General features: G+C 32.1%; 1 protein-coding gene across 6 annotated transcripts in view; it reads left to right on the top strand.

The window, feature by feature from the left end:
* LOC143252309 (phosphatidylinositol 4,5-bisphosphate 3-kinase catalytic subunit beta isoform-like) overlaps positions 1-15202 on the top strand; it is a 92731-nt gene that overhangs the window by 14954 nt on the left and 62575 nt on the right. The window lies entirely within an intron of this gene.

The raw sequence follows: 15202 nt of genomic DNA, 5'->3' as shown, positions 1-15202 counted from the left end.
ATAACATGGACAATTAATAATTATTGTATGAAATTTGGGCGATTGGATACTGGTTGTTGTCATGATAATATATAATTATCTAAGCCTAATTACAAATTAACCCGACAGTAGTACCCATGTTTGGATATTTTGATTCCTTCCCCTCTATCCTTGAAATATTGGTTAAAAAGAAGTAACCCGTATTTCTATAGTTCCACAGTAGAGTACTGATTACGACAGCATGCTTTACATTGTTTATTCATATTTACAGTTGCTTAACAAAGCTGTCTGTTAATTATTATAGTCTGTCATATGTGTAAGAATTTTCTCGGCCCCACTTTTTTTGAGTAACAGGTGAGCTTGATGCTGGTCATTTGTTCTTTAATTCAAAAAACAAGTACAGTAGTTTTAAGTAAAAAAAAAAAAGTGCCCCATTAGGCTATAACACTATACCTGTTTCGATACTTGTTGTTAGCACAGTGCAAACAATTCATAATGTAGTTTTATGCTTAACAACAGACTAAAACCAAATCGAAAGTCGATAAGTGAAACCAAAATCTCTGATCAGCAGTGTTAGAGTAGTCTTAAAGTACAAGCCAATATTCTTCTTTGTAAATGTGATTACTGTGCAGTTTGTTGAGGTATGGTACGTAAAACCAACGACTGAACTTAGCCGACGTAATAAACTACTAAACTTGTATCAGTAATTAAAAGTTCGACGATAAATAGGCTACTGATCGTGACAAAGATGAATTTGTATTAAGAGCTTAATTATTTAAAATATCAAATTATATTTGAAAGCTAATTCAAAAGTAGATTGTAAGGGGAACCAATCAGTGTATTAAACAAAATATTCTCCCCCACCCTGATAATCCCGTAAGAACTTTTCAGGTGGAATTGGATTGGTGGGCTTTTCCAGCTTATACTCTATTTAAACATTCAATCTTTTGCACCATTTTTTTTTCTGTTGTTATCACAGTTTGTTGTTATAATTTCGCATAAAAGCCATTTTATTAATTGTTTTAAAATACATAACAAGAGAATTCATCATTCAGACATCTTTCTTCAGAGGAATTGTTATTAGATCCACACGACAAGGTTTAAATTAACAAGTGAATGCGAAGCCACCTCGATGTCGTGGTGTAAAAGCGTCAACGTATCGATGCAACGGTAGCAATTTGCTGTTGTTAGTGTAATGTCTAAATACTAATGCAGTTCATCTGCCATTACTAGTATAGAATATTTGGACAGGTTTGTTTTTCCAAAAGTTCATGCATGCAAGTATGACGTTCTTGTTAAACAAACGTCGAAAGGTCTTAAACAGGTATTAATAATTTTACCCGAGTAAAGTTTACTGCGTCATCAGCTAGGTAATAGTATTACTTTGACTTTGTTCGAACTTTTTACTGATGTATGTTAATTATAGGTTTTCATCTCTATAATAAATGTTATTCTGAATAGCTGGGGAAGAGGGGTTCCTAACTTTGACAGCTTGTGGATGGCATTAAAAAATGCTACGATACTGTCATCTTTATGACGTGTACAGCATTATACTGTGAGCGGTAGATCGCACCCTTGATTTCTTCGTATGTGGACATTTTAAAAAAACTCCTCCTTCCAATCTGAACAACCAGTTAGTCACAAACAGAAAACTGGGCAGTAAGTATGAATACATGGGCAATTTGCATAAATAAAATTTGTTCGCTTGTGAATGAGGCCTAGTATAGACCTGTGGCTAAAGTGATCGAATCGCAATCTGCGAGTCGTGGGTTCGAACTCCTTCATCGAACATGCTCGTCTTTTTAGTCATGGCGGCGTAATAATTAGATGGTCTGTTTATTTTGTTCTTTGGTAAAAGAGAGAAGCCCAAGAGCTGGCAGAGGACCATCCACCTTCTCTCTAGCACAGATAGTCCTCACATAGTTTTGTATGGAATTCGGTGTAATTGTTTCTTAACTTTGCTATCAGTGTTTATATATTTCTTGCACAACATTTATGATATTAGCATCATGGGAATATTTTTGACTTGTGTCAACAGAGGCAGGTTAATGCAAGGACTCGTGCCCAGAAGCATCATGATATTTGTGTGTCTGTGTTTTGCATATTTAATTACATAGTTTGTTTATTAATTGTATTAATAATGCAGGCAGTTTGTTATTAGTGTTGTATTTTTGTTGTTGTTATATCTGACAGCATCAATTAGATTAATTTAAACATGCTATAATTGTGTTATGACTTGTTCACACACTGCATTCATAATACGTGTGGGTCAATTCTTCATGTGTTTTACTATAAGTTTGTCATTCAATAGGGTAGAATTGTACAGTAGAGGGGTGAGACATGTTATTGGGGACCAGATCCCAAAAATGTCTGGATACCACATAGCTTAATACATGAATTTTTCAAGAAATTCTTATTTACCCAGTGGTTACATATGATCAGTGCAACAGTTTAATGTCATTGCAAGATATCTCAAATCCACTGTACAACTGAATATATTCTGTATGAAATACATGGATGAAATAATATCAAACATATTCAAAATGATATTGTTTTATTGTGTTAGTAGTCCTTTTCTCTTTAAACTTGTGTTTCATTAAGAAACATGCAACTCCAGTGATTCTTCATTTATGCAACAGTAAGTATTTCATGTGCAAATGTCGTTATCTTAAATGTTTATATGCTTGATATGGTAATAAAATGTTGTTAGTTTTATTTCAGATACGTCTTGTCTGAGCCAAATTCAAAATTATTCTAGGGTGTTTCTTTGTGGCGATATTCAAAGGTGGCATTGATCGTAACAGAGAAATGTATTGCAGTGAACATTAAATTTACCAAGAAGCTGTTACATGATGATTGCATGAGATGAGGAGCTGCATCAAGTTCTTGCCAGTCTTGCCTGATATTTTCAACTTTCAACTGAATAGTTCAGCCAATGTTTGTTATTCTGTAAGCCATATCCTCATAATCTCTTATATTGTGGGAATAAGGTAACTGGGTTCTATTTGAGCCTCTTAATGCCACAAATAACATCAGTCAACTTTTGTGTGTTTTCTGTGACTACAACTTAGTAATTCTAGTTCCTTCAGAAATTATAACTGAAGTTTCTTTTCTTTTGTTTGTTTATTCTTTGTTTTTCTTCAAGAGAAACCATTTGAAATGTCTTTATGTTTGTAGTGAATTTTACAACAGAGGGGAGGAGAGCTGTTCTGATCCTAATCATGGTTCTCTGTTGGATGTGGAATGCTTTGTAGCATTTCAGCAAAGTTTTAAGAGTTTATACTTTAGCTACCCAATGAAACAACTTAGGAATGTAATACAAGTTAGTAGAGGTCAAAGTTACCACATTGAGATACTGATTATATTTGCACTGAGACTACTTATGAATGTCTTTATAGTTAGCTACAAATAGATGCATTCAGTACTCTTTCAGGATTGACCCATATTGGGATGACTTCATAACATGGTGAACAAATGATCTTTATCATCTTAACCTTTTCTGTCACAAGGTACCATGATCATTAATAGATGTGATGAGTCAGTCAGCTGTCTTTCTGGAGAAAAGAAAAAGCATTAGTCATTAGTCCCACATATCATCATCCTCTACATTAGGTTAGAAATAATGAATTGAAACAGACTTCACCAACATTCAGCAAATAAAAATTCAGATCACTTTTTGAAAATATTTCATCAAACCTACCCAAAGACTTCTTAAGACACGGGAGCAACAATATATGCTGTTCAGCATTGGTGAACTAGCACTTGATGCAATGGGATGGACATTTGAAGTATGGCCAACTATGCAACTGTGAAGCCATAGTAACTGGTGCTGAAATTAAACAGATGTTGAATGATGGAGTAATTCAACCTTCAGAGAATGTCTGGTCATTCCTACCAGTTATTGTGAAGAAGAGAATCCTAGGCTGCTGCAAGAATTTTAAGCGGAGTAACACAGTTACCTTTGTGGGTACCTTTCCTTTGCTGTGGAGGAATGTATGTCTGGATTATGTGGAAAAGTTTTAGTGGTTTATTTTGCTAAATTTATTTTTTGTCTACTTGAAAATCTAACCATTTAATGAAATTATACATTACTTACTTTTAACATTCTTTACCATGTAATTGAATCTGTTTAACACACCTGCTACTTCTATGAAGTCCTGAGAGCTTACTCTCAGGAGAGATGTCTCATGTATGCAAATGATATTTTGTTTTTTGGTCAACCTTCTCTGACTGTCTCTCATAACTTAAGAATGGTATTTTGGTGTATCAAAGACCATGCTAGAAATTGAAACCAGGAAAGTATGTAATAATGCTTATGGAATTGAAATTCCTTATTCTGTTGTACTGAGTGAGGAGGTTCACTAATCCAATAAATAAAACGTGATGGAAGATTAGAAAGAAAGTGTTTACTCTGTAAATTCAAATCTTGAGAACATTTACATCTATGAAACTGTAAAAAATATACTCAAGGATTGCTACGAGAAAAAAAAGGCATTAAAAATTAATAATCCACACAACCCAGGTTTTCCATATCTGAAAGATTTTGACTACCAAATTGATTTAAAATTGAATTCTATGATATGTAAAGATAATTACACTACAAGAAGAGTTCTTCAACGTTTATTGATCAAAAGCTTTTCAAATTTGGACACTGTCACAGGTGTATTTAAAATGATCTAACCTAGGAGTACATATGTCTTTGGGAATTCTGAGGCCTGGCATTGCTTAAGCTATATTGACTAATTCTTGTCAGAAGACAATGTTTTTCTGTGAAAGATGCATGAATATGTCAAAAACTAGTAACCTTGTACAAGTCTTTTTATAGGATAGGGTTTTTATAAAATATAGGTTTCTCTTTATTTTGAGAAAAAGCATCATGAGGGCTCAGTATTGATTTGGAGTCACTTGATTTTGGTGAGATGAAGCACGACCATTACTAAACTGGGGAATGCAGTATTAAATTACTCTAGCATTTGCTAGCCAGATATTAGTGCATGATGGTATCTTATGCAGTTGTTATGAGCCATGGTAGTGAAGTATCTTTTGGTATTCAGTGAGTCCACAGAGGTCTAAAGCAGAAGACAGTTGGAATTTTGCATAATGGCAAAGACTATGTTGAAGGTTTTTAAGCAAGTTTTCTAACTGTTTATGTGGAAGTAACAAAATTGAGTAGATACTGTTCTGTGTTTGCTATTCAGAAAAAAAAAGGCATGTGAGGGAAAAATTAGGAAGTAATTGCAAGTTGCCCTTTGCAGAAACTTACTGTAGAAGTAACTAGTATTCCACCATATGTGCTGATTGTTACTCATGTCATCATGTGTGCCAAAGACTTTTGTTGCCACTCAAGCACAGTTTGTTGCTTCTGTGCTGTGAGTAATGCGATTTGGAATATCTTTAGAGATTCACGTGGATGAAAGAGCCATCCTCAAAACCCAATTCATTGTATTGCTGTTTCAGGTGTTAGGTGCAATGAAAATATGCATATAACACACTGACTATAGCTGACCAGTAAAAATCTTTCTTCTGTCTTTCCGCTAACTGCTTTTATATGACTCACACGAGTTTCTTTGACTTTCAACACTGTTTTAAAACGCGCCAGTGTTTTCGTAAAAACAAATTGTTTATTCTTACTCTCAAGAATCTTTTACAAATTTCGAGAACAGGCGGAACTTTTGCAACACGCATCCAACAATATACGCCACATGCATAAAAGAAAACAAGCTTACGTATAACGGAAAATCCGTTATAATTGAGGTGACAGCTTTTCTTTGTCCTTTGCTGTGGCGGAGATTTTTAGTTCTTAGGTATTCTTGGTGTTGGTGCTTCTGAAGAAACATTAAAGTGCAACTGATTCTGGATTACTCCTTCCACCTTATGTTGAAATCTGGACTCATGAGTGAAGTCAGTAAAGGATTTCTTATGTGTATATCAAAGTATAATTTGTCGCGTGCCTTATGTACGTGTAAGCCATCCAATACGTTGTCATCTTGTACAAGTCACGCCTCTTTGACATTACGTGAAGTTGAGCCCGGGAATACTAATTTTTACCTCAACTTGACGAATCGCATTTTGAGAGAAAGAACATCCACTAACTCCCAATTTTCTTTGAAGATAGGATTATGGTGTGAAAATATCGCACTATTAACTTTTTTTTAGTTTATTTATATTTAACATAGGACCAAAATTTAAAAGTAAAAAAATTGTCTAAGCCAAGTGTGTGAAACGACTCGTGCACGTTTTTATTTTTGGGAGGACTAATCAAATGTGACTTTTATAAGGGATAGGTATATTGTCTGAAACATCACTCTGGGTGAGAAGATATTTTGTGACTATCACAAGAACGAGAAATCTCGCCCCCCCCCAACACCCACACAATCCTAAAATTTCGACATGTAATTGGTCAGTGATAAAGGTTGTGAACCGTGAGAATGGTTTTGCTGTTTTTAGATGTTTGTTTAGGAGTTTGAAAGAGCTAAGGCGTGTCGTTAATGTTTACTCATTTTATCTTGTTCCTTCCAAATCTTGTTGTTTACAATGTTAGTTTATTTCCTGGTAGTCATTTTTATGTATCACATTTAACAAATGTTTCCACTACTTAAATTCACTAATGCTACTGTTTTACACGATTTTAACATAAATGTACACGTATGTGTGTGTGTGTGTGTGATATTTTCTTTTTACATTAAGTCTCGTCTTTTTTTCATACTAAATATTTAAACTTCTCGTTATTGCGCGGCTATCAGACGGCTGTGTTTTCTTTTATTCAAATTCACGGAATGTCGTACAGTATATCAAAGTTAGTATATTCTGGAACAGTTAACATAGGAACTTTCCTAAACTTTGAAACCATAAAGTTCTAGTAATCAGGGAGGGGATTAGAAATATTAGATTGGTTTATTTTCAGACTCGGACAGACACATAGCGTAGTTTGTTTGTTTTTGTAGCAGTTCGTTTGATTTTTCATTATAGTTTTAATTAGATTGGTTGTTTATACTTGTATGAGTTGTCTTTTATTTCCTGTTTTGAAGCAATTAACGATATGACGATGTTGTTTTTTTGTGATTAAATCAACTGGCCTGAACCTCAAGGAACTTTTTGTACGCATGCGTATTATGAGACAGGACACGATGAAGCTGGAGAAAGGAAGAGTAGTTGAGATGGTTCCGTCGCTAGAAAGGGTATTGGGTAAAAATGGCTAGTAATTATGTTAAACTTCCATTAATGTATACTCAGTTTCTTAGGGCATTTTTGGAAGTAATTGTTTTTCAAATTTAAAATGTGCTGTTTTATACTATGTAATAATATAATAAAACAGTTTTGCGCAGGAAAAATACAAATCGTTATTTAGAACATTTACATAACACAATAATCGCAATACAAACTTTTTTCATTTATACAGCTAGCATTGAAATCTATACATTGCTGATTAGTAATAGCATTTTAAAAAATTAATATTAGAATAATGGAACGAATAATATGAACTTTTATATCTGTTTATTAATATGTAAACAAACGTTTAAAACACCCGCGGTATGTTTAAATATATGTAGCCTGGTGGTGTGGTACCCTGGTAAGTATACGGACTTACAACGCTAAAATCCGGGATTTGATTGTCAGTGTTTTTCTCACACTTTCTAAAGAACAACGAATAAAAACAAAACAAAAAAGAAGGTTGCCATCATCTAGTTTAGTAGTTTTCAACCTTTTTCATTCAAAACGGCAAAATTTACTCTCGTAACAATATGCGACAGCAAAATATGGAACATTTCACGTGACAGTTTCCAATGCGCTAGAAAATACAGGAGTTGTTTGTAACTAACACGCATGCCAGGTAAACTTTTTTTTTTTTTCTGTGGTGGTAAGTGAAGTACTTAAGAGAATTTCGCAGCACGATTAAGTTAAGGAGGTTGAACTAAATTTAAAAGTACTCTCTCAGTTTGTGATGTCGAGAAACCCACTTGAAGTAAAAATGCATTCTCAAGACGGCTGGTGATGACGTAAGGTCGAGATGTTGTTCTGTACTTTATTTTAATTAAAGTTTTAATACCCATACCAGCCGTTTTGAAATACATTTTATGCTCTCTCCGTTATTTGGAAAGTTCTTGTGCTGTCCCACACTAGAGTATGTCACTTGCAATAATTTTATAATGGGTTCATAAAAGGGCTTTGTAGTTTCAACAAACTGTCAGCAAAAGATCTCCAGCCTAGGTTTTTTAAATTATCTTGTACGTTGTTTTTTAATGCATAACAGTGGACAAGTATATGCCTAGAGTTACCCTCCCCCAGTAAGGAAACATAAAAATTTTACCAATAAAAAGCAGCCTTTTTAACTAAAACAAATAGTCAAAAACATCACTTTATATAAAGCTTTGTGACTTTTAAAGTAATAATTTACTAAGTCCGATAATTTTGTGCTTGAGGTTTTATATGCCTTTAACCGAATACAAAATCAGCTGCTTAGAGCAACATTATACTTATTATGTACTTGTAATCACCTAAATCAACTTGCAATGCTTTATATAGTATATCTGTTTATGTTCTTGTGCAAAACACCCAACTGATTTTGTTTTAGGCTTGTGAAACAATAGTATGAGAAAATGGTCTAATATTGATTTTCGTATACAATCAAGAAATTACATATTATGCTTATTACCGATGTTTGCTTAACTATTGAAAAGGAAGATTTAGAGAGTTGTATCAAGAATAGGTTTGGTTTTTAAGGTGATTTTTGGCAGTATATTCTCTCAAAATCTAAATGGTAACTCAACAGATTTCCTGCAATAAAGGCTGTCTTTTTCTGATTTGAACTTCCTAGTGACCATATTCTCAATACAATGTTGAAACCATTAGGATTTTAATAAAATATTCCAGTTAGTGTCAGTCCTGGTGAGTGAGAAAGCATCTTTTTCCATAAGTAAAATGGTTGATGCACAAGACATTTTAATGAAATTAGGTTGAATGTGCAGTATAACTCTTACGAGATTTTGCCTGGTTAACATTATGAAGTCAAATGGAAAAGATATTTTGGTATTCCATGAAAAGAAGCATTCCTTATACAACAACTAAAACAAAAATTAAACCAATATAAAAAAATGAACATCTTTATACGTATACTAATTAATAACCTAGCATTCAACTGCAACACCCCCTACAGTCCCGTACACGTTTATACTCTTGTCCCTAAGATGTACCTGGCAATGGTCAGTTGCAAACTCTCTCTGTTAACTTGAAGATGACCTAGGAAGGTCAAAATATTGTTTTCTGCTTATCAATAAAAGTGTTAGTACCCGTACCAGCCATTCTGAGATATATTTTTATAGTTTTTAGTTTCAAAGGTGACTACTACTGGTGAAATTTGATGCATAAATACCATTTGTACGACCTCACATTTTGGAATATACTGTCTTAAAATGCACTTAAAATCTCATGGTTTGTTGTTTTAGTGGTTATATTTTTCTAATCCATGGGAGTTCTTTCAACCAGTAATCTCTCTAGACAAACTTTTGTGTTTGACTCTTTGCCACAGCCATTAGACCTAAAGTTGTTCCTAATGACTTTGGGCCTAGACTTGGCAATAGTATGCCCCATCAGAATAAATTCTGTAGACACTTGTGGTCACAGCAGTAGTAGTAAAAGGAGTGGACCAGATGTGTTCTTCTATACACCATTGCATACTTAATGAATGATGTTGAAGGTCAACATTCTTCTTGAGTAAATATAAAGGATTATATGGCTGGTTTGATCTTTGCAATCACCAATTCAGTTTTTTATCTGAGTTTTGATGCCCTTTCCATTCTATACATTTATTTTATTCTATTGTAGTTCAGTTTCATTTTAAAATCATTCTCTGCTTTTTACTGTGGCTTCATCTGTTTCTTCTTTGAAAAGAATAATATTTGCTTATACTACTTCTGTAAATCTTTGAGTCTTGTTCTTGTAATTCTTCCCATAAGTTTCTGCCTTTTTTTTCTTTCCGCTGCTATGTTACATATATCCAGTTTTAAATCTTTCTTTGAAAGTGTTTTGTCATTTTGAAGTTGAGTCCTATTTCTGTTTTATTTTATCCAAAATAATTTTACTTATTGCAGTTATTGTTTTATTTTCTATTGTTTGGATTACTGAATACTTAAAAAGGACAAAGTGTAATTTACTTAGTGAAAAAAAGGTCCACTTGAAAGCAACAGATAAGTCAAAACATTAATTGCTAAACACGTTCTGTAGCTGCTAGGACTGAAAACCAAGAGTTCTGACAGAATGTTACAACAGTGTACTGTGTTAAAAGGACTGTTTACCATAATTCTCAGTGACCTGTTTTATTCATTTAGTCAATATTCAGTCTCCTCTCACCATTCCCACACAGACAGACAAACACATACTGCCAATTTGATTTAAAAACAAAGGTTGAAGCATGTATTATTGACCTTTCAAAATCTGGTTTGGTGAGGATGTGAACAATTACTTAGAGAAACTGCATTTTATATTATGAAAGTACTAGGTGAATATTTCTAACTATATATGCATCATCAACTGGTTTCAGAAGGGTGAAAATCCTGAGTATTTCACGAATTACAATGCTTTAGCTTCAGTTGTTGAAATTCCACTGGTTTACTTAACTAATTAAATGTTCAACTCTTCAACAAATAATAGTCCCAATTTTATAACTGTTAGTTTTTTTGTACATTGCATATGGAGTTTTTTTCACTTTTTTCAACACAACACAAACTCATGATTAACAATACTAAACTAATTGATTTAAGTAGCTAAAATATCAGACAAACTGACTAACTCATGTACTGATCAATCACTAACTGACTAATGTATTCAATAATTCAATCAAACCTAACTTGTTATTGGTACACGATCAAATTTATTTTCTAAACTTTGTATGAAAATCCTGGTCATTAAAGTCATGCTTGTCATATAACTATAAACTTCCTTCCAGCTAAACAAAAAGTACAATTTTTTAAAACTGGATTGTAAAACACACATTTCAACAATATTAATTACTGTGAATGAGAACATTATTATTTTTTGTAACAGGTTTCAATTATATGAATCTTAAAATAACTTTTAATTAAAAGGCAGTCTGAAGAACTGATGAGTTAAAAATATATATATACCAAATATTTTCCACTAACTTTTTCAGAAAGTTATTTTAAAAAGCTGATTTATCTAGCTATACTCATGAATTTTGTACTATCCTATATAACCTTTATCATTGTTGTTTAAAATTGTTTTTGAAAAGAAATTAAATATAGTATAGTCTTTTAATTCAGTAAATGCATAATTTAATTTTTTATGTCAGTATACCTTTCCTCTTAGGCTTCAGTGAAGCCTTATCCTGAAAAGGTTCTAGTCTAAATTAATGCTTCATTAATCTGCAATTTGTTTTTGCATGTTATTATATATTAGCTGGTATGTTGATCTGAAGTTTTTCTTTAAGAAGGTAATTTACCTGGCTAAATGTTTCTCTGTGTTTTTGTGTTCATTTTTTATACTCTCTTTACATACATACAAACATATCTTTGTATTTGGCACTATATTACACATACCTACATAGATAAATCTATTTAATTTCAGATTAAACTGTCAGATCCTGGACAGATGATTGAAGTCCAAGGACTAATATTTCATAAATCATGGAGAACTTATCTTTTCAGACATGCATAATGTCATTGAACGTAAATATATGATTGTAGGACTGTGTTATTTGCTTACTATACAAGATAAAAGTGCATAATGTAAATGTAGAGAACTTTAGAACTCTCTCAAAGTTTTGCATTCGTGTAAGGTTGATATGAAAGGTTTTCTAGTTGACTGGTAACAAAACACTACATAGTTGGTTACTAAATTTTATCTGGGTGAACATCTAAATGAATATATGGTTAAGCAGCAATTAAAGTTCCTTAATTGGTAATATTGTAAGCAATGCATATTAGTGCATTAAACTTTCTCAGCTTTTATTACTGTAAAAGTATAAAAAGTATACCATGATAGCTATATGGTTAGCATTTACAAGAGGGAGTTGCTGGTTGTACTGACCTTATGATCAAGAGACTGCTACATATCTTAAACACAAAGATATGAATATAAGTAAACAGATTAGAAATGGGATATTGATTTAGTGCATTAAACGTTCTCAGTTTTGATTACTGCAAGATTTAAAAAATTCACAATCATTTGCACAACTAATCTTTTGTGCAATAAGAATAAGCGTTTACTGTCTCCATTTTTTAAATAATGTAGCAAATTCACCTTATGTAGGCACATTATTTCTCATTGACAAATGTAAGAAGAAAAGAAAAACTAATGACAGCTTTGTATTGCAAAATAACATATATTGTTGACTCCATGTTGTTTTGGTGTGAAAAGTTAAGTCTTTTGTATATGTTCATATCTACCTCTCTTAGATGTATCAAACCACATTTAAATAGTTTCAGTGTACATTTTTACAAACTTTAAGTTTTCTTTGAAATACCACAGAACAATAAAAAAAAATAAAATGGTTAATGCATAACAACTGAGTATTTCCAGTTGTTTTGTCAAGTAGTTTCAACACTTGATACACTGGCTAGACCAGCATCTTTTAATACTCAGCCTCAGATGGTCAGTAGAGAGGTCATTCTGCAAACAGGTGATTTAGGGTTATTTTGATAGATCTTGATGAATGAAGCTTGGCACAACTTCTAACATGGAAAAAAACAACAAAAACTAAATATTAATGCAAATTTGACATGATGAAATTTCTATAGATTACAAAGATTGTAATATCTTGGTGACCATTATACCATTCTTTTTATATTTAATCCTTATTTTAAAAATTGCATTTTAAACTTGAGAATAACTAGGGAATTCATCTTATAATACATCTGCTTTGTCTTCAATAATGCCTCTTTGGGCTTTGCTTTGCCATTAGTTTCACAAAATATTAAAATTAGTTATTTTTTATACAATTCCAGTCTCCATTTCTGAAGATAATAAGACAGTTGTGCTGATATTTTTTTTCTGTCTATGAATTAACCAGTCTAATTGGCATATCAATTGGGATATATTTGAATAAGCTCTTCTCTCATTCAACCTGAACCTATGGTTTAGTTTACTTGTTACATTTAAACCATCAGATTTACAACCACATCTAGAACATTTCAAGCATGTTTCAACTCTTAAGTTGTTTTAATTTGCATTTACCAGCTAACTTCATGTTGGTTCTTATGGTCTGATCCAGAGATTTAGACCTTGATAATAGTACCAAACATCACTTTTTGTCTAATCAAAACAGCCAAACCTTTCTGGAATTAATTATTTTGGTGGATACACATCAAGGGGCTGGGCTGGCTTATGTTGTAGGTGTTAAAACGTTTGAAGTTTTTAGATATTTTTATTACTACTACTACTAATAATAATAATAATTATGTAATGCCCAGTTCATTTATTTTGATCTTGTCTGTTTTTATTTTGTTATTGTCATGGAATTATTTTAAATCTGTATATTTTCATGACCTGTAAAAATGTTTTGCAATTTTTGCAAGATTTTACCATTTCTGATAGAAAGTCAATTGTCAAGTGACGTAAGCAGAATATGATTTTTTAAATGATTCATTGTACATGTGAAGAGATAATTGGTGGTGTTGAAAATGCATCTCTATTTATTAGTGGTACTGTTATCTTTTTCGATATTGTAATTTGTTTGTTTACTAGAGAGAGTTGCTGGCTCTCATGACCTCATGATCAAGAGATTGCTACATATCTTACAAACAAAGACATAAATATAAGTAAACAGTTCAGAAATGGTAAATGCTGTGTATAGTACAAGTGTTTGTTGTATATAAATAGTGATCACTGTGTATATGGTTGAAAAACAATTTCATTCTTGATATAGTTGTGAAGAGTACAAGTACGTTTCATATTTCAAGCATATATTTTCTTCTTGAAATGTGTTAATTGTATACATTTCTAAATGTAAAACTTCAGTAATTTGCAATAATTGTTAGTTTTTCTTAATATAAACAGAATCTTCAATTTAACTGTCCTAATTCATTTGAGATAATTTGCATTTAAGATTATTAATTTCTTAATGTTATCATTTTTTTACTGTTTTTAATTTTAAAGTATCTTATGGCTTTAAGTTAGCCTGCATTTCTTCTCTTTTTTTGTTAGATGTAATGGTGCGTGAACTATCATAACATAGCTATGAGGCTAGGCCAGGAAAGGTGATGATTAAGAAAAATATTTCTTAACTTACACACATGCACACAAATAATACCCAATCTATGATTGGTCCAAAGTCTACAAAGAACCAGCAATAGCCAATCAGCTCCAACAGTAGTGTAAGTTTGGTTGCTGAAAGACTGCACTTACACACAGACTAAGTTATACAGACCTTAAACTTCCAGTGAAATCCATTGGCAAGCTCAATTTGTTAGAGACATCTAGTGGATAAATGGAATTGCTAGTGAGACAAGTAGATGAAGCATGATATTTCATGTCTGTCAAACTCTATATACTACATTCTTCCATGATATACGTATCACATTTATAAGATCAAGATGGACCACAAAGAAAACGTTTCATGTGTTCTAAAAGTATTTTATTAATAAAAGATGGTAGTAATAATTGAAGTATAATACATACATGTACCTATGCATTGTCAGCTGTTTTATCAGATCAGTTTGCTTCACTTTGAGATATCATGTTCGTAATAAGGACTGTAACAAATTTACCATAACACAAATAATGCATATTCAGATATACAATACATATTAATACAGAAGATAATTTTAAATGTCAAATGACGATGCATACTGTCAGTTAAGTTTCAGTTTACAATAACCCATCTATGACAATAAATTTTCCTTTTTTTTTATTTTAAGTGAACATAATAATAAAAGAAAACTGCAAAAAACACATTAATGGTGCTTGACTTGTCTTTATCCCTTGGATCATTAATCATTCTTTATTTAGAACTAAGAAGTGTGCATAGATATGACCATTTTCTATTATTCTTACACTTATAATTATCATACTTGTCACTAATGTGGTGAAACATTTATTAAAGAAAATTATACATTGAGATATATATTCTCTGTAATTCTTGTTATTTTCTTTACTTCATATGTATCTGTAAGTAATTAACATGAAGCATATGCTACGCTGTTGGCATTCAATTCTAAGTTAACAGAAGCAGTATTTACAGAATTATTTATATTTCCCACTCTTTGTCCTT

Source organism: Tachypleus tridentatus, chromosome 6 (genome assembly GCF_004210375.1).
Source record: "Tachypleus tridentatus isolate NWPU-2018 chromosome 6, ASM421037v1, whole genome shotgun sequence".
In the NCBI taxonomy this organism is placed as follows: domain Eukaryota; kingdom Metazoa; phylum Arthropoda; class Merostomata; order Xiphosura; family Limulidae; genus Tachypleus; species Tachypleus tridentatus.
Note: the sequence above shows the minus strand (reverse complement) of the source record. Positions and strands in the feature narration are given on the sequence as shown.